The sequence below is a fragment of the Orycteropus afer genome, unplaced genomic scaffold (assembly GCF_000298275.1).
Source record: "Orycteropus afer afer isolate SDZICR_OR568_19922 unplaced genomic scaffold, OryAfe1.0 scaffold00059, whole genome shotgun sequence".
Taxonomy (NCBI): domain Eukaryota; kingdom Metazoa; phylum Chordata; class Mammalia; order Tubulidentata; family Orycteropodidae; genus Orycteropus; species Orycteropus afer.
Window position 1 is genome coordinate 10,083,466 of NW_006921646.1, and position 26,510 is coordinate 10,109,975.

Sequence of the window (26,510 nt, forward strand, 5' to 3'; positions counted from 1 at the left end):
TTTGACTACTGTGGCTGTATAGTAGGTTTTGAGATCCGGTGTTTTTGAATTTTGTTTCACATTTTTCCTCCCACTCTGTTCAGGATCTCCAGTTTTGATTCCTGTTTGAGTGGTTGGGCACCATCTAGTTCTTCTGGTCTCAGGGTCATGAAGGCTGAAGTCCTCATGGTCCATCTTATCCTTGGACTAATTGTTTCCAGATGCCTTTGATTTTCTTCACTCTTCTTTGATTCAGATGAGAGGAGACCAATAGTTTCATCTTCCTTCTTTCTTGTGTTCTTAATGACCCCTTACTTTTTTTATGTATGATGTCTTTGATATCACATCACAGTTCTTCTGGTCTTTAGTCATTCATATTCAGTGTATCAGTTCTATTATTGGGATGGTCTCTATCATCAAGCAAGATGTATTCAAGATTGTACTTTGGCTCTTGTGGACTTGCTTTTATTTTCTTCAGCTTGAATTTGAACTTGAACATGACCAATTGATGGTCTATTCCACAGTCAGCCCCTGGCTTTATCTTGATTGATATTATTGAGCTTCTCCATTGTCTCTTTCCATAGATGTAGTATATTTGATTTCTGTAAATCCATCCAGTGAGGCCTACATATATATACATGCCACTACCATTGAGTCAACTTCATAGCAACTTCCCACAGGGTTTCCTAGGCTGTAACTCCTTTCAGAATCATACTACCCCATCTTTCTCCTGAGGAATGGCTGGTGGGTTAGAACGGCCAACCTTTTGGTTAGCAACCCAGTGCCTTAACCACAACACCACCAGAGCTCATGTATATATCATGTATACATATATATGTGTGTGTGTGTGTGTGTATACAGACACACACACATATATTCACACACACACACACACATATATATGTATACCTATATGTAGTCAGTGTTTGCATTGTGGAAAAAGTATTTCTGACGAATAAGTTACTGGTATAGTAGAATATTATCATGTAATCTCCTGCATCATTCCTATCACCTTGGCTGTATTTTCCAACTGCTGTTCTTTCATTTCCAACTTTCGCATTCCAATCACCAGTAATTAGTAATTATCAATATATTTTGATCAATTTCAGACTGCAGCAATCTGAAAAATCTCTTATTTCTTCGTTAGTGCCTCAGGCACTTGACTGCTAACCAGAAGGCTGGAGGTTCAAACCCACCAGCCACTCCTCGGAAGGAAGGTTGGGCAATCTACTTCTGTAGTGATACTTCCTTGGAAACCCAAGGAGGGGTCACTATGAGTCAGGTCCAACTCACGGCCCATAACAACAACAACAACATGTAAATTTTAATAATATTTACTAACTGATCTTCCTTGTAGGCCCATGGATATTATCCTATTACTGACAGCATTGTATTTCAGGATAGGTGTTGAAATGTTCTTTTGATGATGAACACAACACCATTTCTCTTCAATGTGTCATTCCCAGAGTTGTAGATCAAATGATTGTCTGATTCAAAATGGCTGATATCAGTCCATTTCAGCTCACTAATGCCTAGGATCCCAATCTTTACACATTCTATTTCATTTTTGACAACTTCCACTCTTCCTTGATTTATTTCCAATTTCTACATTACTTGAGGCTGTTTATAGCTGTTTCTTTTTTTGAGTTGTGCCACATCAACAAGTGAATGTCCTGAAGGCCTTACCCCATGTACATCATTAAGGATAATGCCTATTTCCAGGTGGCAGCTCTATTGTTATTTTGAGTGACTTCCAGCCTAAGGGGCTCATCTTCCAACACTGTATTGGACAATGCTCTATTGCTATCCATAATGTTTACATTGGCAAATTTTGGAAATAAATTGTCAGGTCTTCCTTCCTAGTCTGTCTTAGTCTAGAAGTTTTGCTGAAATCTGTCCACCATGGGTGACCAGTGGCACAGCTGCCAGTGTCCTAGTAACACACAAACCACCACAGTACAACAAACTAACCAACAAGTGATGGATTGATAATAATGCTAAGAGGTTATTTGCCTTTTGCACACTCATTCTCCTGTGAGTGTACACAGGAAATTTCCATGGGCTTTACAATGTGTGGTTTCATGAATAGTATACAAGTAGATATGAAAATCCAGCTACCTTCTACTAAGCCAGACATTAAAGATATCTGCAAAAGTATAACAAAATGTCACTTTGCTCCCTATTTTTTTTTAATTTTGAAAGATATATTATTTTCACAAGAACATTGTGCTAACATGCAGTAGATATTACTGACATTGCTATTTTTAAGTGAGTTAATAAATATAGTTTTAATTTTCTGTTTTAATTTCTAATAAAAAATAATATTTTTTTAAAATTTCTAATATGGTAAGCACAAATTAAGAAGCACTGGTGGTGGGATAGTTAAGCACTCAGCTAGCCAAAAGGTTGATGTTTCAAACTCATCCAGGAGCTCCGTGAGAGTAAGACCTGGCAATTTGCTCATAAAAATCACAGCCTAGGAAAACTCACGGAACAGTTTTCTCTGTCACATGAGGTTATTATGAGTGAAAAACTGACTCAATAGCACCTGATGACAACAACAAGAAACGGAAATTAAATAAATTGGTATGATAAATAGGTAGAACCCATACAAACCAAAATTCTTTGGGGTCTTTGATCCTTTTTAAGAATGTAGATTGTTTCTGAAGCCAAAAAGTTTGAGAATTGCTGCTTTAATATAAACTCTCTCTCTTGGAAAACCCACACACATCCTAATAGTATTTTATTATGCCAACATTATCCTTCCCAAACCATTGAAAATAATGGCTGGGATAATGATGGTGGGATGAGGGCTTCGTAAACAGTCCTCCCTAGGCCGACCAAGTCAATCCAGGCACCCCGCAATGAGAATTAGGGGACTTTTCTTCACCACCAGCCATAGCCATTTAGTCACTCTCTCTACTAGTTCTAGTTTCTTCATCAGTTAGAAATCATAAATGCAGATCTTCAGTTCTGTTGTGAGAATTGAATCATACAGTGCAGAAGTAAGTGCTTAGTTGCTTTTGTAATATTGTTTGGGGACAAGGAGGGTCACTGAAACCATCTTTTCCTCCCCCATATAAAATTCCATTTTAAAGAGATTGGTCCTTTGAGTCTACTGAGCCTCCCAGGAAACCTTTTATTTAGAATTTGGTAATCCCTCTAAGGGATCCAAAGGTTCATTACAGGCCATGAGTACTTCAATTAACAGGCTGCTTTCCAAAAATAGACAGCCAAAAGCAATAATGGGAAATAGGGTAAGTATAATAAGAAGTTGGGAAGATTAAGAAGGCACAGGGACTGCCAAGAACAATGGGTTCCAATGGGGCCTCTTTTACTCAGAAGTCCTGAGCCCCTTGGTCCATGGAAGAAGAGTATATAGGTGGGAGGGTTCTGAGAGCCTTCTTCCTAGATTTTCTGAGATCTTTGGTGGGCTAGTCCTTCCTCCCTATTGCAACAATTGCTCAAAAGAATGTATTTCTCCTATTGATCTCCTCAGAAATGTGTGGTAGTTTTAAATAGGACCACAAGTTAGCAAATACTCCTCACTTCAAAAGGTGGGGTCTAATTTCCCTGCCCTTAAATGTGGGCTGCGCTTAGGAACACTAACAAATAGAATGTGGCAGAAGTAATGGTTTTAGACTTTTGAGAATAATTAATAAAAGACTTTGTTGCTTCCTCCTTACTCTCTCTTGGATCACTCACTCTAGGAAAAGCCAGTTGCTGTGTTGTGTGTATGAAGAGCTCCATGTGTAGAGCTGAACTGAAACTTCTTGCCAACAGACAGTGAGGAGCTGAGGCCACCAACCAACAGCCACGTTAGTGAGGCATTTTGAAGTGGATCCTCTGACCCCACTCAAACCTTAAAATAATTGTAGTCCCTGCCAACATCTTAAGCGTAACCTCACGAGATACCCTAAGTCAAAACTACCTAGCTAAGCCCTTCCAAGATTCCTTACCATCAGAAACTGTGTGGGATAATGAATGTTTTCTGGTTTAAGCTGCTACATTTTGGGGTAATTTGTTACATAGCAACAGAGAGCTGATACAGTATGTGATTGCTTACTGTGCATTACTATGTATTGAAAGATATTGCCTGCTCCTGCTGTGAGAAAGCAATGTTTTTTGGTGTCTGTTGTTGTTAATGTGCCGTTGAGTCACTTCCGACTCATAGCGACCCTATGTACAACAGAATGAAACATTACCACTCTCATGATCCCTACTATACCTGAGCCCATTGCTGCAGCCACCATGTCAATCCATCTTGTTGAGGGCCTTCCCCTTTTTCATTGACGCTCCATTTTACCAAGCGTGACTGACATCCTTTTCCAGAGAGTGTTCTCTTCTAACAACATGACCAAAGTAGGTGAGATGAAGTCTGGCCATTCTCACTTCCAAGGAGCACTCTGGTTGCACTTCTTCCACGACAGATTTGTTAGTTCTTTTAGCAGTCCATGGTACTTTCAGTATTCTTCACCAACACCACAACTCAAAAGCATCAACTCATCTTCGGTCTTCCTTATTCGTTGTCCAGCTCTCACATGCATGTGAGGTGATTGAGAATACCGTGGCTTGGCTTAGGCACATCTTAGTCTTCAAGGAGATATCTTTGTTCTTCAGTACTTGAAAGACGTCTTTTGCAATATTTGCCCAAAGCAATGTCTTTTGACATCTTGAGTGTGCTTCCCTTGGTGTTGATTGTAGAACCAAGTAATATGAAATCTTTGACAACTTCAGTCTTTTCTCCATTTATCTTGATGCTGCTTATTGGTCCAGTTGTGAGGATTTTTTTTTTTTTCTTTATATTGAGGTGTAATCCATACTGCAGACTGTAGGCCTTACTCTTCATCAGTCAGTCCTCCAGGTCATCATTACTTTCAGCAAGCAAAGTTGTGTCATCAGAGTATCTTAGGTTGTTAATGAGCCTTCCTTCAATCCTGATGCATGTTCTTCTTCATACAGTCCAGCCTCTTGAATTATCTGCTCAGCATACAGATTGAATAAGTATGGTAAAAGGATACAACCTGATACACTCCCTTCCTGATTTTAAACCATGAGGTATCCCCTTGTTCTGTTCGAAAGACAGCCTCTTGGTCTTTTTTTCAGGTTCCTCATGAGTACAATCAAGTGTTCTGGAATTCCTATTCTTATCAATGTTATCCACAATTTGTTATGATCCAAACTGTTGAATGCCTCTGCACAGTCCATAAAACAAGAGTAAATAACTTTCTAGTATTCTTTGTTTTGAGCCAAGATCCATCTGACATCAGCTATAATATCCCTCACTCCGTGTCCCCTTCTGAATCCAGTTTGCATATCTGGAAGTTCTCTGTCAATAAACTGCTGCAACTATTTTTGAATTATCTTCAGTAAGATTTTACTTGTGTGTGATATCAATGATATTGTTTGATAATTTCCACATTCTGTGGGATCACCTTTCTTCGGAATGAGTACAGATATGGATCTCTTCCAGTCAGTTGGCCATGTAGCTGTCTTCCAAATCTCTTGACATAGCAAAGTGAGTGCCTCCAGCAGGGCATCTGTTTGTCAAAACATCTCAATGGGTATTCTGTCAATTCCTGGAGCCTTGTTTTTTGCCAATTTCTTCAGTGCAGCTTGGACTTCTTCCTTCAATACCATTGGTTCTTGATCATATGCCACCTCCTGAAATGGATGGTCATCACCAATTCTTTTTGGTATAGTGACTCTGTGTATTCCATCCATCTTCTTTTGATGTTTCCTGCATCATTCATTATATTGCCCATGGAATCTTTTAATATTGCAATTCAAGGCTTAAATTTTTCCTCAGTTCTTTCAGCTTGAGAAATGCTGATCATTTCTTCCCTTTTGGTTTTCTAACACCAGATCTTTGCACATTTCATTATAATAATTGACTCTGTCTTCTCGAACTGCTCTTTGAAATCTTCTGTTCAGCTCTTTTATCCTGTTGTTTCTTCCATTTGTTTTTGCTACTCTCCGCTCAAGGGCATGTTTCAGAGTCTCTTCTGACACCTATTTTGGTCTTTTCTTCCTTTCCTGTTTTTTTAATGACCTTTTGCTTCAAGGATGATGTTCTTGGTGTCATCCCACAATTCCTCTGGTTTTCGGTCATTGGTGTTGAATGCATCAAATCTATTCTTTAGATGGTCTCTAAATTCAGAGAAATATAATCAAGATCATATTTTAGCTCTCGTGGACTTCTTTTAATTATCTTTAACTTCAGGTTGAATTTGAATATGAGCAATTGATGGTCTGTTCCACAATCAGCTCCTGGCCTGTTTTGGCTGAAGATATTGAGCTTCTCAATTCCCTCTTGCCATAGATGCCACAGATGTAGTTAGTCTGATTCCTGTATACTCCATCTGGCAAAGTCCACATGTATAGCCACCAATTGTGTTGTTGAAAAAAGGTATTTGCAATGAATAAATCGTTGGCCTTGCAAAATTCTGTATGGAATCTCCTGTGTTATTTCTATCACCAAGGCCAGATTTCACAACTACCAGTGATTCTTCTTTGTTTCCAACTTTTGCATTCCAATCACCAGTGATAATTAACACATCTTGATTGCCAGTTCAGTCAATTTCAGACTGCAGAAGTTGGTAAAAATCTTCAATTTCCTCATCTTTGGCTTTGGTGGTTGGTGTATAAGTTAGAATAATAGTAGTATTAACTAGTCTTCCTTGTAGACGTATGGATATTATCCTATCATTGATGGCATTGTACTTCAGGATAGATCTTGATACATTCTTTGTGATGATAAATCCCATGCCATTTTTCTTCAATTTGTCATTCCCTGCATTGGAGATCATATGATCCTCTGATTCAAAGTGGCCAAATCTGGTTGATTGCATCTCACTAATGCCTGGGATATCGACCTTTATGCATTCCATTTCACTTTTGACAACTTCCAATTTTCCTAGATTCATACTTTGTACATTCCATTATTAATGGAATTTGTACATTCTGTACATTATTTGTACATTCTGATCATTAATGGATGGTTGTAGCTTTTTCTTCTCATCTTGAGATGTGTGACATCAGCAAATGGAGGTCCTGAAAGCTTTACTCTATCCACATCATTAAGGTTGGCTCTACTCCAAAGAGGCAGCTCTTCTCCAGTCGTATTTTGAGTGCCTTCTGACCTGAGGGCCTTATCTTCTGGCAGTATATCTGACAATGTTTCAGGGATATTCATAAAGTTTTGCAGTAATATATCAGACGGTGTTTCACTGCTATTCATAAGGTTTTCACTAGCCAATTGTTTGAGAAGTAGATAGCCTCTTCCTTCTTCCGGGTCTTAGTCTGGAAGCTCCACTGAAACTTGTTCACCATGGATAACCCTGCTGGCATTTGAAACACCAGTAGCATAGTCTCCAGCCTCACAGCAACACTCAAGCCACCATAGTATGACAAACTGACAGACAAGTTTATCTCTCTTGTTGTTGTTGTTGTTATGTGCCATTGAGTAGGACCCCCAACTCATAGTGACCCCTCCTTGGGTTTCCAAGGCGGTATCACTACAGAAGTAGATTGCCCAACCTTCCTTCTGAGGAGTGGCTAGTGAGTTTGAACTGCCAGCCTTCTGGTTAGCAGTCAAGTGCCTTAGGTACTATGCTACCAGAGCTCCCTGGGATGATGAGAAAGAGGTCTGGAAATTTATGTCTTCTGACTCTGCTTTCTTTCCTTCCAGGGCTACAGAGACAAGAGTTGATATTACACATGACTTTGTTTTACTCATACCTGCAGAGTTGGAATTCTCCATGCATTTAGAAGAAAATAACTGACTCTTGGTTCTACATTTGAACTGGATAACTGCCTTTAATCCCCCGACAACAATCAAACCCACTCACTCAGTCCTGCTTCCTTTGTAAGCAAGATCAAGTTGCACTATCTGAATTATGTGATTGCTATTTGTTAAATCAAGTTTGGATAATTATCAGGGAACAAGAAATACCAAAGGCTGGCATTTCTGGAAGCATCTCAGAGCCCTTCCTGCTTGCATGAGAATTGGCCAGACTGAGAATACTGTGAAATGTTCCTGTCCTGTAGAAGTCAGGGAGAGTGTGTGACTTTGTGCACAAGGCAGGTCATCACCTGAATGGAAACAGCACTGGCTTGGCAGTGGGGAGATCTGACTGCCAGTCCTCACTTGCCATGAATTCACTGTGTAACCTTAAGCAAATGACTTAATTTCTCTGGTTTCTTCATGTATCAAAGGGAAAAAGCTGTCTGACTTATCCACATCACAGGGTAGGCTTGTATCTGATATTATGCAAATATCAGATGAGGCACAAAGAGATTAAGTACCTGGCCCAAGGATGCATAGCTGTGTGATGAAGCTGGGATTTGAACACAGGAAGTCCAACCTCAGAATCCATGCTATTAAGCATTATCTTCTGTTGGTGCTCTTTACCTCAACCACACCACATCACTGCAAATAGTTCCTTCAGTAAATTCTCTTCAAGTAGTACTGTATGTCTCCCATCTCCTTCCTGCTACAACTTTGTACTGTTCTCTATTGTCTTTCATAATCTTGCATAACATGAAAAGCTATATTTGAGTTGAAAGACCTTTATATTTTATATCAAAGCCAATTCTAGGTAAATACATTCTATTAATTATAAGTGAAAAACATAATTTTGCCACTCTCTTTGTACCTAAGGCACTTGACTGCTAACCAGAAGGCTGGCGGTTCAAACCCACCAGCCACTCCTCTGAAGGAAGATAGAGCAATCTACTTCCATAGTGATACTGCCTTGGAAACCAAGGAGGGATGGATATGAGTTGGGTCTGACTCGACGGCACACAACAGCAACATTATGGAACTGAAGTGAATCAGAACTTAAGTCCAAAATTTCTCATCAGAAGATGTGTGGCCAGATAGATTTTGGAATTTGGAAATGTTTCAGAATTTTGAAATGTAATATGCTATAATCATAACACCAAGTGGGCTATATAATGGTTATAAATAGTTCATGTTAGTAGGTCATGTTTCACTGAAACATGAATTATGGAAAAACTCCCTTCTTCTATATTCCTTTTTTCTAGTTCTAGTCACCTAGTTAGGAGCTCTAGTGGTATAATGCCTAAGGCATTTGACTGCTAACCAGAAGGCTGATGGTTCAAACCCACTAGCTACTCCTCGGAAGAAAGACTGGGCAATCTACTTCCATAGAGATACCACCTCAGAAACCCAAGGAGGGGTCACTGTAAGTTGGGATTGACTCTACAGCAGTGAGTTTTTTTTTTTTTTTTTTTCAGTTATCTAGTTTGGCAAAAGGACCAACTCCTACAGCTCTGTTTCCTCCTTAGATAAAGATCAAGGAGAATTTTTTCCCCCTTAAAGTTTGGTACCATTGGGGCAGTTGAATGTTATGAAACTCTTTGATCTTGATATGGATTGAATCATCTCCCTCAAAAATATATGTTGAAATCCTAACCCCTATACTTGTAAATGGGAGCTCTGGTAGCATAGTGGCTAAGACACTTGCCTGCTAACCAGACGGCTGGCGGTTCAAACCCACCAGCCACTCCTCGGAAGGAAGGTTGGGCAATCCTACTTCTGTAGTGATACTGCCTCGGAAACCCAAGGAGGGGTCACTATGAGTCGGGGCCAACTCGATGGCACATAACAACAACAACATACTTGTAAATATGACCTTGTTTGGAAACAGGGATTTTCTTTTGTTATGTTAATGAGAACAGAGACATGAACAAATCTGTCTTGGAAGACGTATAGCTAGAATGTGCCTTAGAAGCTGGGATGATGAGACTTCATCTCATGTTCTTAGGACACATTATCAGGAAGGACCAGTCCCTGGAGAAGGACATCATGCTTGGTAAAGTAGAAGGTCAGTGAAAAAGAGGAAGATGCTTGATGAAATGGATCAACAATGTGGCTACAACAACGAGCTCAAGCATAACAATGATTGTGAGTATTGCACAGGACTGGGCAATGTTTTGTTCTATTATAAAGTTGCTAGGAGTTAGAGTTAACTTGACAGCACCTAACAACAACAGCAGGAGCTCTGGTAGTACAGTGCCTAAGGCACTTGACTGCTAACCAGAAGGCTGGTGGTTCAAACCCACCAGCCACTCCTCGGAAGAAAGGTGGGGCAATCTACTGCTATAGTGATACTGCCTGGGGAACCCAAGGAGGGGTCGCTATGAGTCAGTCCAACTCGAGGGCACATAACAACAACAACAACAACAGCAAAAACAACCAGAGGAGGACGGTTCCTAAACCTAATCACTTTTGAGTTAGAGAAAGAACAGAATATACACAGAGACATACAGGGGGGTTGGGAAAGCAGATACCAAGGAATACTAAGGATTGTCAGTAGTCATCAGCAACTAAGAGAGAGGCTCATGGAAGGAATTAACACGGCCCAGACTCTGATTTGAACTTTTGGTCTCCCAAACTATGAGAAAATCAGTTTATTTTCTGTAAAGCCACTAACTTATGATATTCCTGTTATAGCAGCATTAAGTAATTGAGACAGAATCCAAGAAAGAAAGCAGAGCTTTTATTGTCGGGATGGGATTAATTTCTGCTTGCACCTCCAGACCTCCTCTGCTTAGACCCCAGAATGCTGACACCATGGACTACCCTTGATCCCTGGCTTTTGACTGGCTTGTCCAAGAGGATCACTGGCAGATCAGATGAGGAGAAGAGTGATGTCAGAGTACCTCAACTCTTTCCCTAAGTGGCTGCCTTGGGTTAGCTAGCACAATTACAGTCACAGGTTTGGTGGAGGTAGTTCTCTCCACCTTTCTGGGGTCCATTATCAGCCCCTTCCCCTTGCATCTTCCAACCTCAGAATAGCATACTCCTTTCCACTCCCCCCACCACACACACACACACTGTTACTAGTTCCAAAGCTTCAAACTTTCCTGTGGGGCTTCCCTACACCCACCCACACCTTTATAGCTGTCATTTTCTTGTTATTCTTGCATGCCATTGAGTCTATTCTGACTGATAGTGACCTTATATGACAGAGTAGAACTGTCTCCATAGGGTTTCCAAGGCTATGATCTTTATAGGAGAGGTTCACCAGGTCTTTTTCTCCCACGGTATCTCTGAGTGGTTTCAAAGTGCCTACCTTTTGGTTAACAGCTGAATACTTAACCATCATGCCTGACAGGGGACTGACTTGTGCCAATGCTGACATAAAGTAAAAAGTGAGAACAGTTGAACCAATCTGTGCCTAAGTGTTAATTTATTTAAATATCACTTTCAAATTACAATTTAATATGCAGTTAATATGGAAACAGTATCATTTCAAAAAACATTCATTTATTAAAGAATGATAATTTTATAGAAAGTCATTATTAACTAGACTTTTCAGTGTGATTAAACTTACTCCCTGCATGGTCTGTTTTGAATCCTCACTGGAACAGAATGACATACAGGCATGAGGCACAAGTCCTACAGTGGTCTAAGGGCTTGTTGGCAAGACTCAAGGAGACAGCCAGAAAACAGACCCTTGTTCTGCAGTTCTGAGTGCAGGGATGTACTTGGACCAGGCTGAACTGTCCCAGAGAGCCTGAGGGTAGTGTGCTACCTGTGCAGTGTCCCCAACAGTCACAGTGTACATTTTATTGTGCCAAGAAAGATAAGGCACATCCGGTCTACGAGATGAAGTCTCTAGCACATGTATACATTACACATGTGCAAAAACTAACCTGACCTGCAGTATGGAAGACTGGGCCTTGGAAGGAAGTAACTTATTCTTTTAGAAGGTCTGAGAGACTCCTCATTCTTGGTGAGGCTTTGTGGGCCCAGGAGCTTGCAATCCTCCCAAGGTGGAAAGGCAGTATAACCAGTTAACCAGTTGCTGTCAAGTTGATTCTCACTAATGGTAACTCCATGCATGTCAGAGTTAGAATTGTGCCCATAGATTTACAAAGCCCTTTTAGCTCTGTCAGTAGGTGTACCCAACTCTGCCAAGGATCAAAGAGAGATGCACCTGAAAGCATAGCCGAGGTGGGGCTGTCCTGATCAAAGAATTGTACCCTGAGCTTTCTTGAAACCTGAATTGTGACCTATTTCCATAGGGATATCACCTCAGAGACCCAAGGAGGGGTCGCTATGAGTAGCATCTGACTCTGCAACAGTGAGTTTGGTTTTGGTTTCTGGTGGCATAGTGCCTAAGGCATTTGACTGCTAACCAGAAGGCTGGTGATTCAAACCCACCAACCACGCCACATAAGGAAGACTGGGCAATCTACTTCTGTAAAGATTTACTCGGAAACCCAAAGGGGGTCACTATGAGTTGGAATCAACTCAATGGCAGTGAGTTTGGTTTACTTCCCTGATAAACCTCATAATTGTGACTATGGTTGGTGAGTTCTGTGTGGCCATTCCAACAAATTATCAAACCCAGCAGAGAAGTGAGAGCCCCGTGAGGGAGACAGCAGGTGTCAGAATTGGTAAGAAGGTTGGAGGGTAGCAGCATGTCTAACCTCAACCTCATAGGAACAAACCAGCCCTAGGCTGCTGATCTTAGTCCTTCTCCCCACTTGTGAAGTTGGAGGAGGTCAGAGGATGTCCTCATGTCTTTTTTTGCAGTATGCCTCAGTTTCTTCATTATTAAGGGAGAACAATAGTACCAGCTTCCTAGGGGAGTGTGAAGGGCAGATGAGTTAGTAGCAAGTCTCCAGACTCAGAGCTATACCTTGCATGTCGGAATGCCCAGCAGGATTAGCTCCTTACATTAGAGAGTTGCTGAAATCTCTGGGATGTGTCCAAGTTGCTGACTTCTTTCTGTATTCTTTAAGTAAGTACACCTGGGATTGGCCTTTCAGTTACTGCATAGTATTTCTGACACTTCTCTGTCTATCTGGACCTTCATCACATCGCTGACAGGCACCACTGGACCCTTCAGTGACATCTGTACAGCACACAGTTCAGCATCTAAACAAGGCCAGCTGCCTCTTTAAGAAGAGCCCTGCAATGTCACCACTGCAAGTTATAAAAGTGGGATCTCCCATGTGAGATGCACAAACCAAAGAGAATATAAAAAATCAACACAGAGACCTCAAATAAGTTTATGGAGGGGATAAAAATTGTTCTCCAGTTCTGAGGGGCCAAGAAGGGGGGAAAATGGCAATAAATTTACTCTTTTCTAAATACACTTTTCCACATTCTTACATCATTTTGCTAGCTACTCAAGGAACATTTCCAAGACTTGTAGTTCAGGTTTTTTCATGAAGGCAGAGGGCTTAGAGAGCTAGAGGGAGCAGACATTGTAAACTTACAGTGGGCCTAGAAGAAGACACAAAGGTAAATACAGAAAGAAAAAGGTAGGATGCTCCTGGCAGAAAGAAGGGTGAACAAGAAGAGGTGCTTCCGCAGGGGGTTGGGGAGGGAGAGTGGAGTGTGTCCTTGAGCCGTGAGTCACACCATCTTGTTCATGGGCCTGATAATTTGGGATAAGAAAAATACTTGTCTACAACTCTAACCATAAACCTTATTGTTGTTAGGTGCCATTGAGTTGATTTTGACTCATTGTGAATCCATGTGACAGAGTAATACTATCCCATAGGGTTTACTAGGCTGTAGTCTTTATAGGAGCAGATTTCCAGGTCTTTCTCCCATGGAGTAGCTAGGTGGGTTCCAACCACCAACCTTTTGGTTATCAGCCAAATGCTTAATTGCTGTACCACCAGGCCTCCTTCTACAGATTAGGGCTGGCATAACCTTCCACCTATTTCTAAATCTAGTCCATAATTATTCCCTGCTAAATGCTTATGAAGGAGTACTGCTGGTCCAATGGTTAAGTGTTCAGCTGCTCACTGAAAAGAACCCACCAGCCATTCCACAGGAGAAAGATGTGGCAATCCACTTCTGGATTTTCCGCCTTGGAAACCCTGTGGAATAGTTTTGTTCTGCCTTGTAGCATTGCTATAAGGTCACTATGAGTCAGAATTGACTCAATGACAATGGGTTTGGTTTTGGTTTGGCTTATGACTCCTTTTTCCTATATCTCAGTATTTGAAACTTCACAAATATACATGCTTATATACAAGAAAGCTCCCAGAAATGTGTGAGGGGTTGATAATCAGACAAAAAGATAGGGCAGACCCAAGATCACTGGCATCCAATTGTTCAGCTCACTTTCCACAGCCAACGCAGGGATCTTAAGTGTCTACCCTTAGGTTGCCTGGCTCCCTAGAGCATGTATTCAGAAAGCATGAATGTGGATATTTTTTCTCTTCCATTTCTGCCTCTACTGTACAATGGAAGGAGCTCTTAACTCAATACAACTGGAGACTGTTTCTGGGACTCAGAAATCTACCAAGCTTTAGCTCAGCTTTAACCTCTGGTGGTCTCTTCCAGCTGTCTGTATTCTTCTTTCCCTGGTCACCCTTGATCTTTGAGAAGAGAGATGGGAATGGGGGCAGTGATTACTGCCTATTGGTTTGCTGTACTCCCATGACTTTGCTGTCACAGTCCATTGCCATTTCCTACACGGGCCTAGGGAGCTCTGGTGGTATAGTGCCTAAGGCATTTGACTGCTAACTAGAAGGCTGGTGGTTCAAACCCACCAGTCACTCCTCAGAAGGAAGGTTGGGCAATCTACTTCCGTAGTGATACCGCCTTAGAAACCCAAGGAGGGGACACTAGGAGTCAGATCCAACTCGACAGCAGTGAGTTTGTGTGAGTTGCATGGGCCTAGGGTTCATACTTTACCTTTTGGGCAAAACTTTTTCTCCAGCTTCTAGATCTTGTTGTTGTTATGTGCCATTGAGTTGGACCCAACTCATAGCAACCCCTCCTTGGCTTTCTGAGGCAGTATCTCTACAGAAGTAGATTGCCAAACCTTCCTTCTGAGGAGTGGCTGGTGGGTTTGAATCACCAGCCTTCTGGTTAGCAGTCAAGTGCCTTAGGTTGATAAATTAATATTAAGTGACTGATGAAGTAGATATGAGAAAAACATAGTGAAATGAAGTCATTGGGCTCTCTGTTTAGCATAGAGTGCATGGAGCTTGAAGTACCTGGGTGGTACAAATGTTGAATGTGCTTGGCTGCTAAGTCAATGACTGGAAGTTTGAGACCAGAGCTGCCTCAGAAGAAAGGCCAGGCGGTCTGCTTCTGAAAGGTCACAGCCTTGAAAACCCTAGAGAACATAGTTCTACTTTGCAGCACATGGGGTTGCATGAGTCAGAACCATCTTGATGGCAACTGGTCCAAGTTTTGTTTTGTTTTGTTGTGTAAAGCTATGCCATGGAAAGTAAAAAGTAGTAAGATGACATACAAGATTTTGACCATGCCCCTTCTCATGTTTCTGCAGGAACATAAGAAGCAATATCTATACCTCTTCTTTGTTCTTCACCTAATTGAATTCCTGGTTTCAGAAGAAAAAATGGGGTTGAGAAAAATTTTTATCTACAACTTAATTGGACCTCCCCAACTTTTGCAAGGATTAATCTCCTGCTGTCACATTGCATTTTTCATCTCCTCTTGTATACTATATTTCTTTATTTCCTGCTTGCTTACAGTTTAAAAAGGCTACCTTCCAAGGGACACTAAATAGTCATAAGGTTTTAATTTAGCCACCAGTTGGTGGCATCCAGTTTGACCCTACGTATCCCTTGCCCTAGAAACACAAATGAAATTCATGACTCTTCATCAGGCTAGTTGACAGGACATAGCTGTACCAGGCATACTTATCCCTGCATCTCTTCAATAGGGCAAGCATGTGCCGTTGGCCCAGAGCCCCTTGCTTGAACCTCTACTATGACTGAAACAGACAATCCAGTAGGGAAGATTGCTGCAGCAGAGAGAGAGAAAGAGAGACAGAGACAGACAGGATATATGAACATGGGCACCCAGGACTCAAGTAGCATGGATCTTCTATCCACCTTACACTCCTATCCTAAGTGTATTAACTGATCTTTTTTCCCTTTTGAGGTACAGTGAATTACTTGGTATGACTCTTAGCTGTGATCTGTGTGACTCCCACCAGATGATGGGTACCAAAAAAAAAAAAAAGAACTTGCTGTCATCAAGTGGGATCCGACTCATAGTGACCATGGGTTTCTGAGGCAGTATCACTATGGAAGTAGATTGCCCAACCTTTCTTCTGAAGAGTGGCTGGTGAGATGACTGGGTTGAACTATGCAAATGTAAGGTGCTTGTGGCCCACCAAGGGGATTAGATAGCTTGTTAATAATGTAAATAAGGTACATAGTGTGCTTGTGGGGGTGGGACCATGGAAATAAGGTGTACAGAACCCTAATGTGAGGATGGCCATTTCTCTAGATTTAAAAGGAGCCATCCCAAAGGCAGAAAAGGGGGATCTCACTGTCAGCAAGAAAGAGCAGCCAGGAGAGGAGTATGTCCTTGGACCTGAGATCCCTGCTCTGGGATGGCAGAGTGGCAGCAGAGCGACAGCAGCAGCAGAGAGACTGGTATGACAAAGTCGTGGGCTTCCTGGTTCATTGAGTGAGAAAGCTGAATGCCTTTAGGCAGGAGGCTAGCTGGTGGAGAGGGGTGCACCTATTGGCAAAGCTAAAAGAACTTTGTAACACTTCCCTGAGCAGGGCAGGGACCTGGTGGAGAAGTCAAGGGCCAAAGGGAGCTTTATCTACAGGCATGACAGAGAGGAGCCTGTCCTAATGGAGGAATTGTATTCTGAGCATTCCTGAACAAATCCCATAATCCTGAGTATAGGGGAGAGAAATTTGTCATGGCTCCAAGCCTCTTGGTTTTATGATTGTCCTCAGCAGCCCTGAGTAGGCTGGTGGTAGGAGTGAAGAAACTGAATGATTGGATTGATCCAAAGTTGGAGGTTTGCCAGATACATATGTTCTGTAAGGACAACTGGGCAAGATTTCAGTTGAGGGTAATAGAGTGCTTGAAGTGATAGATGGGGAAAGAAGGGAATTTGGAAGGGAGCTGATAGATGAGGATAAAATAGAGTGGTTCAGGAATGAATGCTTGGATGAACTCAGAGAAGGGTGGATGGGGGGAGGAAGAGAGCAAGTGTACATATGTGCAGAATAGCAATTGAGACACAGTGAGCTAGAAAGTGAAAAAGATAACACCAAGGAGAAAAAGTGAGGAGAAGATGAGAGGGAGATGGGAGGAAGGAGAGAGAGAATATGAATAAATGACAGAGATACTGGGAAGGGTAAAATACTGGTATTTAAAGTTCAGAGGGAGTGCAAATCAAAACAATGAGATACCACTACACATCTATTGGAATAGCTGAAATCCAAAATCTTGACAAATACCAAATGCTGGTGAGAAGATGAAGGTACAAGAACTCTCATTTATTGCTGGTGGGAATGCAAAATGGTCCAGCCACTGTGGAGGATAGTCAGGCAGTTTCTTACATAGCTGAACAAAGACTCACCAGATGACATAGCAATTGTGCTCCTAGGTACTTACCCAGATATTTGAAAACTTAAGTTCACACAAAAAACGTGCACATGAACGTTTACAGCAGCTTTACTCACCATTGCCAAAACTTGAAAACAACTGAGATATCCTTCAACAGGTGATTGGGTAAACAAACTGTGGTACATTCATACACTGGAACATGACTCTGCAATAAAAAGAAATCATATATTAAGCCATGAAAAGACATGGAGAAGCCTTAATGCATATTGCATCTGTAACATGTGTTTCTTTGGGGCCCTTTGGCCCAGCTTTGGCCACTGAGAATTATCAAGTTCTCTGTGGGCTAAGTAAGAATCCAAGCTCCGGCAAAGCCTCTCACCACTATCTTACCAGGAGGCTCAATTAAACAAAACAAAACAAAAAAAACAACCCACTGCCGTGGAGTTGGGTCTGACTCACAGCGACCCCTACTTGGTTTTCTGAGGTGATATCACTAGGAAGTAGATTGCCCAACCTTCCTTCCGAGGAGTAGCTGGTGGGTTTGAACTGCCAGCCTTCTATAGGTGTCTTAAATATTTTGATAAATACAACAGATACTATTTTTCTCCTGCTCATCTTTCCAACCCTCTCCCCACCTTAACATGATGTTAGTGGCCATGACCTGTTCTGCCAGGTGAAAGGCTTTTGCCTTCCTGAGAATAGAGACCTCTCCAGCCTACTCTGTACCACTGACAGCCTCCTGCCAGGGTGATACTTCGAGCTGTTAAAATTTATACAAATTATATCATACTTATACCAAATGGGGTTGAAAGAGTCTCTCTTTTCTTGTGGTATTGTTAATGTTTATTATGTCATTGTTAGGTGCTGGTAAGTCCATTTCTACTCACAGTGACCCCATGTGACAGAGCAGAATTGCCCGTAGGGTTTTCTAGACCATTATCTTTATGGGAGCATATCACCAGGTCTTTCTCTCAGTGATCCACTTGGTGAGATTGGACTGCCAACCTTTTGGTTGACAACTGAGTGCTTAACCATTGCACCACTTGAGCTTCTTAACATTTACTATAGAATCATTAAAAAAATAAAAAAGAAAGAAAGCCAGTGTCTATTTAGGCCTGAATGTACCCTATTTGGTATGCATATGATATAATTTTTTTGTTGTTGCTGTTATGTGCAGTCGAGTTGGACCCCACTCATAGCGACCCCTCCTTGGGTTTCCAAGGCAGTATCACTACGGAAGTTGATTGCCCCATCTTCCTTCTGAGGAGTGGCTGGTGGGTTTGAACCACCAGCCTTGTAGTCAAGTGCCTTAGGCACTACTGAATGTAATGTGGAGAGAAGTTTAAGTTGGTAGAGAGGTAGGGTAAAGGCTGATATATTACAGTGTGTAATGCTAGGAACTGTCATTGATGTTACTGGTCATTAGGTGCTGTGCTGTTGAGTTGGCTCTAGTTCATAATGATCCTATGTACACCACTGCCACTTCCTGCATCATCTGCATAATCATCGCTGTGCTTGAGCCCACCCATTGCAGCCACTGTGTCAATCCACCTCATTCAGGGTCTTCCCCTTTTTTGCTGGCCCTCCACTATACCAAGTATGATATCCTTCTCTGGGGAATGGTCTTTCCTGACAACATGACCAAAGTACCTGAGATGAAGTCTGGCCATTCTTACTTCTAAAATGCATTCTAGCTGTACCTCTCCCAAGGCAGATTTGTTAATTCTTCTGGCAGTTCACCTTATTTTCAGTATTCTTAGCCAACACCACAATTCAAATGCATCAATTCTTCTTCCATTGCCCAGCTTTCACATGCATATGAGGCAATTGAAAATACCATGGTTTAGGTTAAGCACACCTTAGTGTTCAAAGTGACATCTTTTGTCCTTATCACTCTGATGAGGTCTTTTGCAGCAGATTTGCTCAATGCAATACGTTTTGTCTGATTTCTTGGCTGTTGCTTCCATGGGCATTGATTGTTGATCCAAGTACAATGAAATCCCTGACAACTTCAATCTTTTCTCCATTTATTATGATGTTGCTTATTGGTGCAGTTATGAAGATTTTAGTTTTCTTTATGTAGTGGTATAATTCATACTGAAGGCTACAGTCTTTAATCTTCATCAGTAAGTACTCCAAACCATCTTCACTTTTAGCAAGCAAGGCTGTGTCATCTGCATATTGCAGGTTGTTAATGAGTCTTCCTCCTGTCCTGATGCTGTGTCCTTCACACAGTCCATCTCCTCAGATTATTTGCTCAGCATACAGAATGAATAAGTATGATGAAAGGATACAACCCTGATGCACACCTTTCCTGATTTTAAACCATTTAATATCCCCTTATTTTGTTCAAACAATTGCCTTTTGGTCTATGTACCGGTTCCTCATGAGCACTATTAAATGTTCTGGAATTCCCATTCTCATTGTTATCCTTAATTTGTTATGATCCACACATCAAATGCCTTTGTACAAAAAAAAAAAAAAAAAAAAAAACTCACTGCCATTGAGTCGGATCTGACTCACAGGGACCCATGGGTTTCCGAGGTGGTATCACTACGGAAGTAGATTACGCAACCTTCCTTCCAAGAAGTGGCTGGTGGGTTTGAACTACCAACCTTCTGGTTAGCAGTCAATAAAACACAGGCAAACATCTTTCTGGTATTCTTTGCTTCCAGCCAAGATCCATCTGACATCAGCAATAATATCCGTTATTCCACATTCTCTTATGAATCTGGCTTGAATTTCTGGTAGTTCCTTATCAATGTACTGCTTCAACTGTTTTTGAATTCTCTTCAGCAAAATTTTATTTGCATGTTATATTAATAATATAGTTTGATAATTTTCACATTCTGTTGGATCATTTTTCTTTCAGATGGGCATAAATATGGATTTCTTCCATTGGTTGGCCAGGTATCTGTCTTGAAGGCCTTCAAATGTGGGAACCTTCAAGGGTAGCAGCTTATGAATTTCACAGCATACTTGAGCCAGAGTTAGAATTCCTTATGAGACTGATTAAAAATTGGACTTTAACTGCACCACCCCCCAAATCACACAACATTGTGTGTCTGATTAATGAAGTTTATACTCCTCAGAAGGAAGGTTGGGCAATCCTACTTCCGTAGTGATACTGCCTCAGAAACCCAAGGAGGGGTTGCTATGAGTCAGGGCCGACTCGACGGCACATAACAACAACAACAACATATTCCTCCTACACAAAGAATGTGAATTCTCCGTTCAATAAAATCTTATTTCTATTTAAAAAACCAAAACAAAACAAACAAACAAAAAATTAAAACCATGGCATATTTGTTAAGAAGTTGTGTTCTAGAGCCAAACTATCTGAGTTTGCATCCTGGTTCCACTATGAACCAACTGCATGTCCTTGAGAAAGTTACTTAACCTCTTTGTTTTTGCTTCTTCATTCATATAGTGGGTATGATGGCCATGAAAATGTACCTGGCAGACCTCAGGTACAAAGAGCATAACAGGCCCAAGGCACCAGCCACTGAACTTTGAAATCCATTACAGCATTTCCACCAAGCCACACCTTCCATGACATTTTCCTGCCAATGACTGAATCTGATAGGAATACTAAGGCACCCCCATTCCTGTGAGTGTCAGAACTCTTTTACCAGCTAACTCTGGCTCAAGGACTCCCTGATACCTTTGCCAAATTTAGACTGTTCTGCAATTTAAGAAACTTCCAACCAGCATTCCCTTCCTCTTCTCACTCACTTAGTATTAAATTTGTGTCATGGTCTGATGGCTGTCTCAGATTTTCCCAGCTTCTTCTTTATTTCTTTTTACACAGGCATTTCCCTTAATACAATCTTTGCATATTTGCTCCTGTCTTGGCGTTTGTTCCTTGGAGGAACTGGGCTAGCATGTTGGAGAGAATAACAGTATCTACTTCACAGACTTGTTGAGGGGATAAATGAGTTAATTAATTTAATATGCTTAGAATAGTGCAATAACACAATACATCTCAGTTATTGATATTATTAAAGATAGACCTCATCTTACATTTCTAACATTGTAGCATATTAAATAATTTTAAAGACTTTCATTATAACTAACATGAAAGTATGATAAAATATAGCAAATAGTCTTCTAAATGAGCTTATAAGAAAATCAAATAAATCCTGGTGTTAAAATGAAGAGGAAAATGAAAATTAGAGCAATAATGTTGAGTTCATACTGAAGAAACACAGCTGGTTTCTTGGAAGACATGTCTGCTTATCATACAAGGCTGCTCTGGAAAGTTTTCAAAAAGAAGCACCTCTGACTGGAAGGGAGAAGGGAAGAAGAATTTCTCTTCTCATCTCCCTCCTGTTTCCCATTTTCATTGCTCAGATTTTACCCCATGGAGAACTAACCCATAAGTGTTACATTAGTCATCCTCTAGTACCTCTTGTGGAGCTCTGGTGGAGTAGTGCCTAAGGCACTTGACTGCTAACCAGAAGGCTGGTGGTTCAAACCCACCAGCCACTGCTCGGAAGGAAGGTTGGACAATCTACTTCCATAGTGATACTGCCTCGGAAACCCAAGGAGGAGTCACTATGAGTCAGGGCTGACTCGATGGCAGTGAGTTTGGTGTTTTTTTTTTTTTTTTTTTAAATACCTCTTGGAAAACCAGACCCTATGTCCAGAAGTGGAGGGAAATCTTGGGACAGGCAGGCTTGTGAAACGTAAGGGCCATGCAGTCCCATGGCTTCAAAACAGCCTCCCTAGTTTTGAAAGTTCTTTCAACTTCCAATAACTCAGTTGGAGTGCACAGGTACCCTTCTGCCTTGGTTTATATCCCTGGACTGTTTGAATCTGAGGTAGAAGTGTACAAAGTTTGTTTCTGGTCCAACATGAAAAATAATCATTGAAATTAAGAATTGATTAATTAGCATATTAGATCCAGATAAAGAGAAAATTAGGAATTGGAAGAAATAACTTAGAAATTATACCTCTGTGCCAAACTTAGAAGTTATACCTCTGTGCCACATTTGGGGTAAAGCAAAAGAAAACATGAGAGGCATGAAAGATAGAATGAGAAGGTCCTATTTACACCCAATGAGAATTTCAGAAGGTGAGATTAGAGAAAAGGAGCAAGAGCTTTTATTGACAGAGGACATGAATTCTCAGGTTCAGTTTCTATGTAAGATTTTTGATGTCTAAGGGCAGCTTTTGTGCACAGACACTATTTTCATTCATCTGAGCTTGAAAATTTTTATTTATTGAGATTATAAATTTAAATGTCTAGTTTTCTTTAAGTACCTACATTAGCCTTATAAAATCTAGTAAATTTTATATATATTAAGAATAATCATTTTTAGGGGCCCTTTAATACAAAGTAGGAGCTCTGATGACACAGTGGTTAATGCTTCTGGCTGCTAACTCAGCAGACTTATGACCCAACAAGCTAATATTGCCACGTTATTAAGCAACTCTTTATACACATTCTCCTAACCATTCTAACACTGTTTATAAACTAAGTAACATCCTCTTATAACATTCAGCTTTGAATCAAGCATACATTTAATTTAGAATCACAGGCCAATTTGTCATTTATTTTAATATGCCAAATTCAATTACATTTTACAAGCATTTTAAATAGCAAGCATGCAGCGATTATCCTGAATGTAATGCAAACTGATTAATGTCATGGTTTGGCTGTACTCCATAATCTCTATGTTTCTGGGGTAAAGAGACACAACTAAGATTTACGGTGGCTTTACATTGGTGTTGTTTTTATTAGGTGTCATTGAGTCTGTTCTGACTCATAGCAACCCCATGCATGGCAGAGCAAAACATTGCCTGGACCTATGTCAGCCTCATAGTCCCTGCTAGGTTTGAGCCCATTGTTGCAGCCACTGTGTCAGTCCATCTCACTGAAGGTCTTCCTGCTTTTTAATGACCCTCTACTTTACTAAGCATGATGTCCTTTTTCATCTACTGGTCCCTCCTGATAACATGTCTAAAGTACATGAGAAAAAGTCTTGCCATCCTTGTTTTTAAAGAGTATTCTGGCTGTACTTCTTCCAAGACAGATTTGTTCATTCTGGCAGTCCAAGGTACGTTCAATATTCTTCACCAGTACCGTAATTCAAATGCTTCAGTTCTTCAGTCCTCTTTATTCATTGTCCAGCTTTTGCATGCATATGAAACTATTGAAAATACCATGGCTTGGGTCAGGCATAGCTTAGTCCTCAAAGTGATTTTTTTTAACCACTTTGAAGAGGTCTTTTGCAGTAGATATGCCTAATGCAATATGTCATTTAATTTCTCGACTGTTGCTTACACTGGCATTGGTGGTGGATCCAAGTAAAACAAAATTCTTGATGATTTCAATCTTCATTTATCATGATTTTGCTTATTGGTCCAGTTGTGAGAATTTTTATTTTCCATACTGAAGGCTGTAGTATTTTGATCTTCATCAGTATAGTGTTTCAATGCCTTTTCCTTTTGGTAAGCAAGGCTGTGTCACTGAGACATAATCCATAATAACAATATTATTGTCACCTGAGGGGAGTTGGAGTTGCTTATTTGACAGAAATATACAGTTTAAGGATGTCTGGTTTGGAACTGCCTTCATCCAATTAGATTCTTTCTGTATCATAGATACAGACATATGGAGTCCAGTTTTAGCCATCTCCAGCTTAGAGGAGATTCCCAAATCCATATCCTTCAAGTGGAGTTGGTATCTCCCTACACAACACTTCATATAACCTCTTCCAATTTTGATAACCTAATTTGAATCATCTGGATTCTTCAACCTCCACCCAGCCTGCAGCTTATTTTGTTCACTAAACTCATCACTGCCTGACTGAACTTGATGTTTTCACTTTTTTGCTATCTCTTTCCAACATCAAGATTTGGCAGAATTCAGGCCAACTTTGTTTATCTCTTTTCTTTGACTAGCTTTATGGTTGCAACATCCCTGAATGACATAAATAAAAATAGATATACATTTAGATACATTAAAGTACAGAAAAACAATAAAGAGAAAATCTTAAAAACAGGCTGAATCTCAAAAACAGAAGGTAATGTCAGAATATCAAAGCAGAATGATGCACAGATGAATAGACAGAGCTCTAGTCAACAACAAATGAAGAAGAATTAAATAATAGTTGAAGTGCTTATAGAAACTAACATGAATTTACAATTTTATGCCAGGTCAAGCTATCATTTTGAAGTGGGGAAACAAAAGTCATTTTCAGATAATAATAATAATAATAATAATAAACACCTATAGGTGAGTAGATTTGTTACATTTTAAGGTTAACATGTAGGAAAACAGAAAGGGGATTTATCAATTCCGAGTCATTTGGGTAAAGGGAGGCTGGGAGTATAGGTTTTAGAGGAATAAATAAAACTTAATTAATCTAGCTAAAAATAGGGGACAAAACACAGAGGTGGAACATGAAACATGGAAACAGAAATAGGAGTAAACATGTCTGCTATATAAACTACATATACCTGGAAATTTCAATAAAAATTAAAAATATAGCTGTTGAACTGGTATATGTTCTGCTTTGTACATTCTCAATAACAAAAATAAACTTAAAAATATAAATAAATTAAATAATACATGGCCACCTTAGTGTCTAAAGAAAAATCTAGGCCAAAGCATTAAATAGGAGAAAAAAAAAAAAAGAGGAGGCATTTCACTTTGATAGAGAGCTGAAGAATCTATAATGGTTATGATTCTTTGTTATTATAACAGCAGAAACACAAGCCTTATCTAATCCACACTGAAGAGTTCTGACATACTTCTCAGAAACTGGTGCAATCTTCTGGCCTTCAAACTCTAGATACAACAACTTCCAATTTTATACCTTCAGTTCTTTCTTCTTGGACCTCAGACTCCAGTCTTATATGTTCAATCAGTTATTCTGCAATTCTGCTTGGATGTCTAATGGGCAATGCAGACTCAAAGTGTTTAAAACATGACTCTTCATTCTCCCATGCTTCTAAGCTCGTCTCCTACTTTCCTTTGCCTGCAAGCTTCTTAATGTCGTGAAAAGAAACAACCATCCACCTGGAATTTCAAGGGAAAACTTAAGATTCATCCTTGATTTATTTTTTTTAACTTTGTGATTTACTGAAAATTTACAGAGTAAATTCACCTTCCATACAGCAGTTCACATACACTTGGTCTCATGACATCGACTGCAATTTCCCACAATGTAACAGCTCCTTCCACTTCCTCTCCATAGCCACCTCTTCCCTGTGTCCTTCCCTCCATGCACTCCTGCCCCCTGAGCTGTCTCCCTGTGCATACACAGCCCTTCTATTCTCCTATGATCTCTCCAAGGAGTATTATCTACCTAATTTAAATGTTTGGCTCATATACCTGTCTTTTGTTTGGCTGGAAGCCACAGGACTGGGTTCAATTCCAGACCTGAAGGGCAGTTAGGGGCCATAATCTCAAGGGTTCCATCAGGCTCTATCACACCAGAAAACCTGGTCCCTTTTTTTTCCACATGATTTTGAGTTTTGTTTCACATTGTTCTCCCTCTCTATCCAGGATCTCCTACATAGATCCCCCTCCGAGTGGTTGACAGTGGTAGCTAGGCACCATCTACTTCTTCAGGTCTCATAGTTGTATAGGCTGAGGATCACATGGTGTACCAGTCACTTGGACTTAATTGTTTCCATGAATCTTTGGTTTTCTTCATTCTTCTTTGCTCTGGATGAGGAGAGACCCATTGTTATACCTAGATAGCTGCTTGCAAGCTTTTAAGATCCCAGTTTCTACTCTCCAAAGTAGGATGTGGAACAATGTTTTGTGCAGTATGTTATGACAATTGAGCTTTCATCCTTGATTTTTTTTTTTTGGTATGGTGATTCCTTAAAAAGCTGGAGGTAGAAATACCATTTGACCTAGCAATCCCATTACTAAGCATACATCCTAAAGTAGTTAGAGGCAGGCCATGAATAGATATATGCACACCCATATTCATTGCAGCATTATTCACAACAGCAAAAAGATGGAAACAACATAAGTGCCCATCAACCAAGGAATACATAAACAATTTGTGGTACATACACAATACTTGTTGTTATGTGCCATCAAGTCAAACCCGACTCATAGCGACCCCTCCTTGGATTTCCGAGGCAGTATCACTACGGAAGTAGGATTGCCCAACCTTCCTTCCGAGGAGTGGCTGGTGGGTTTGAACCGCCAGCC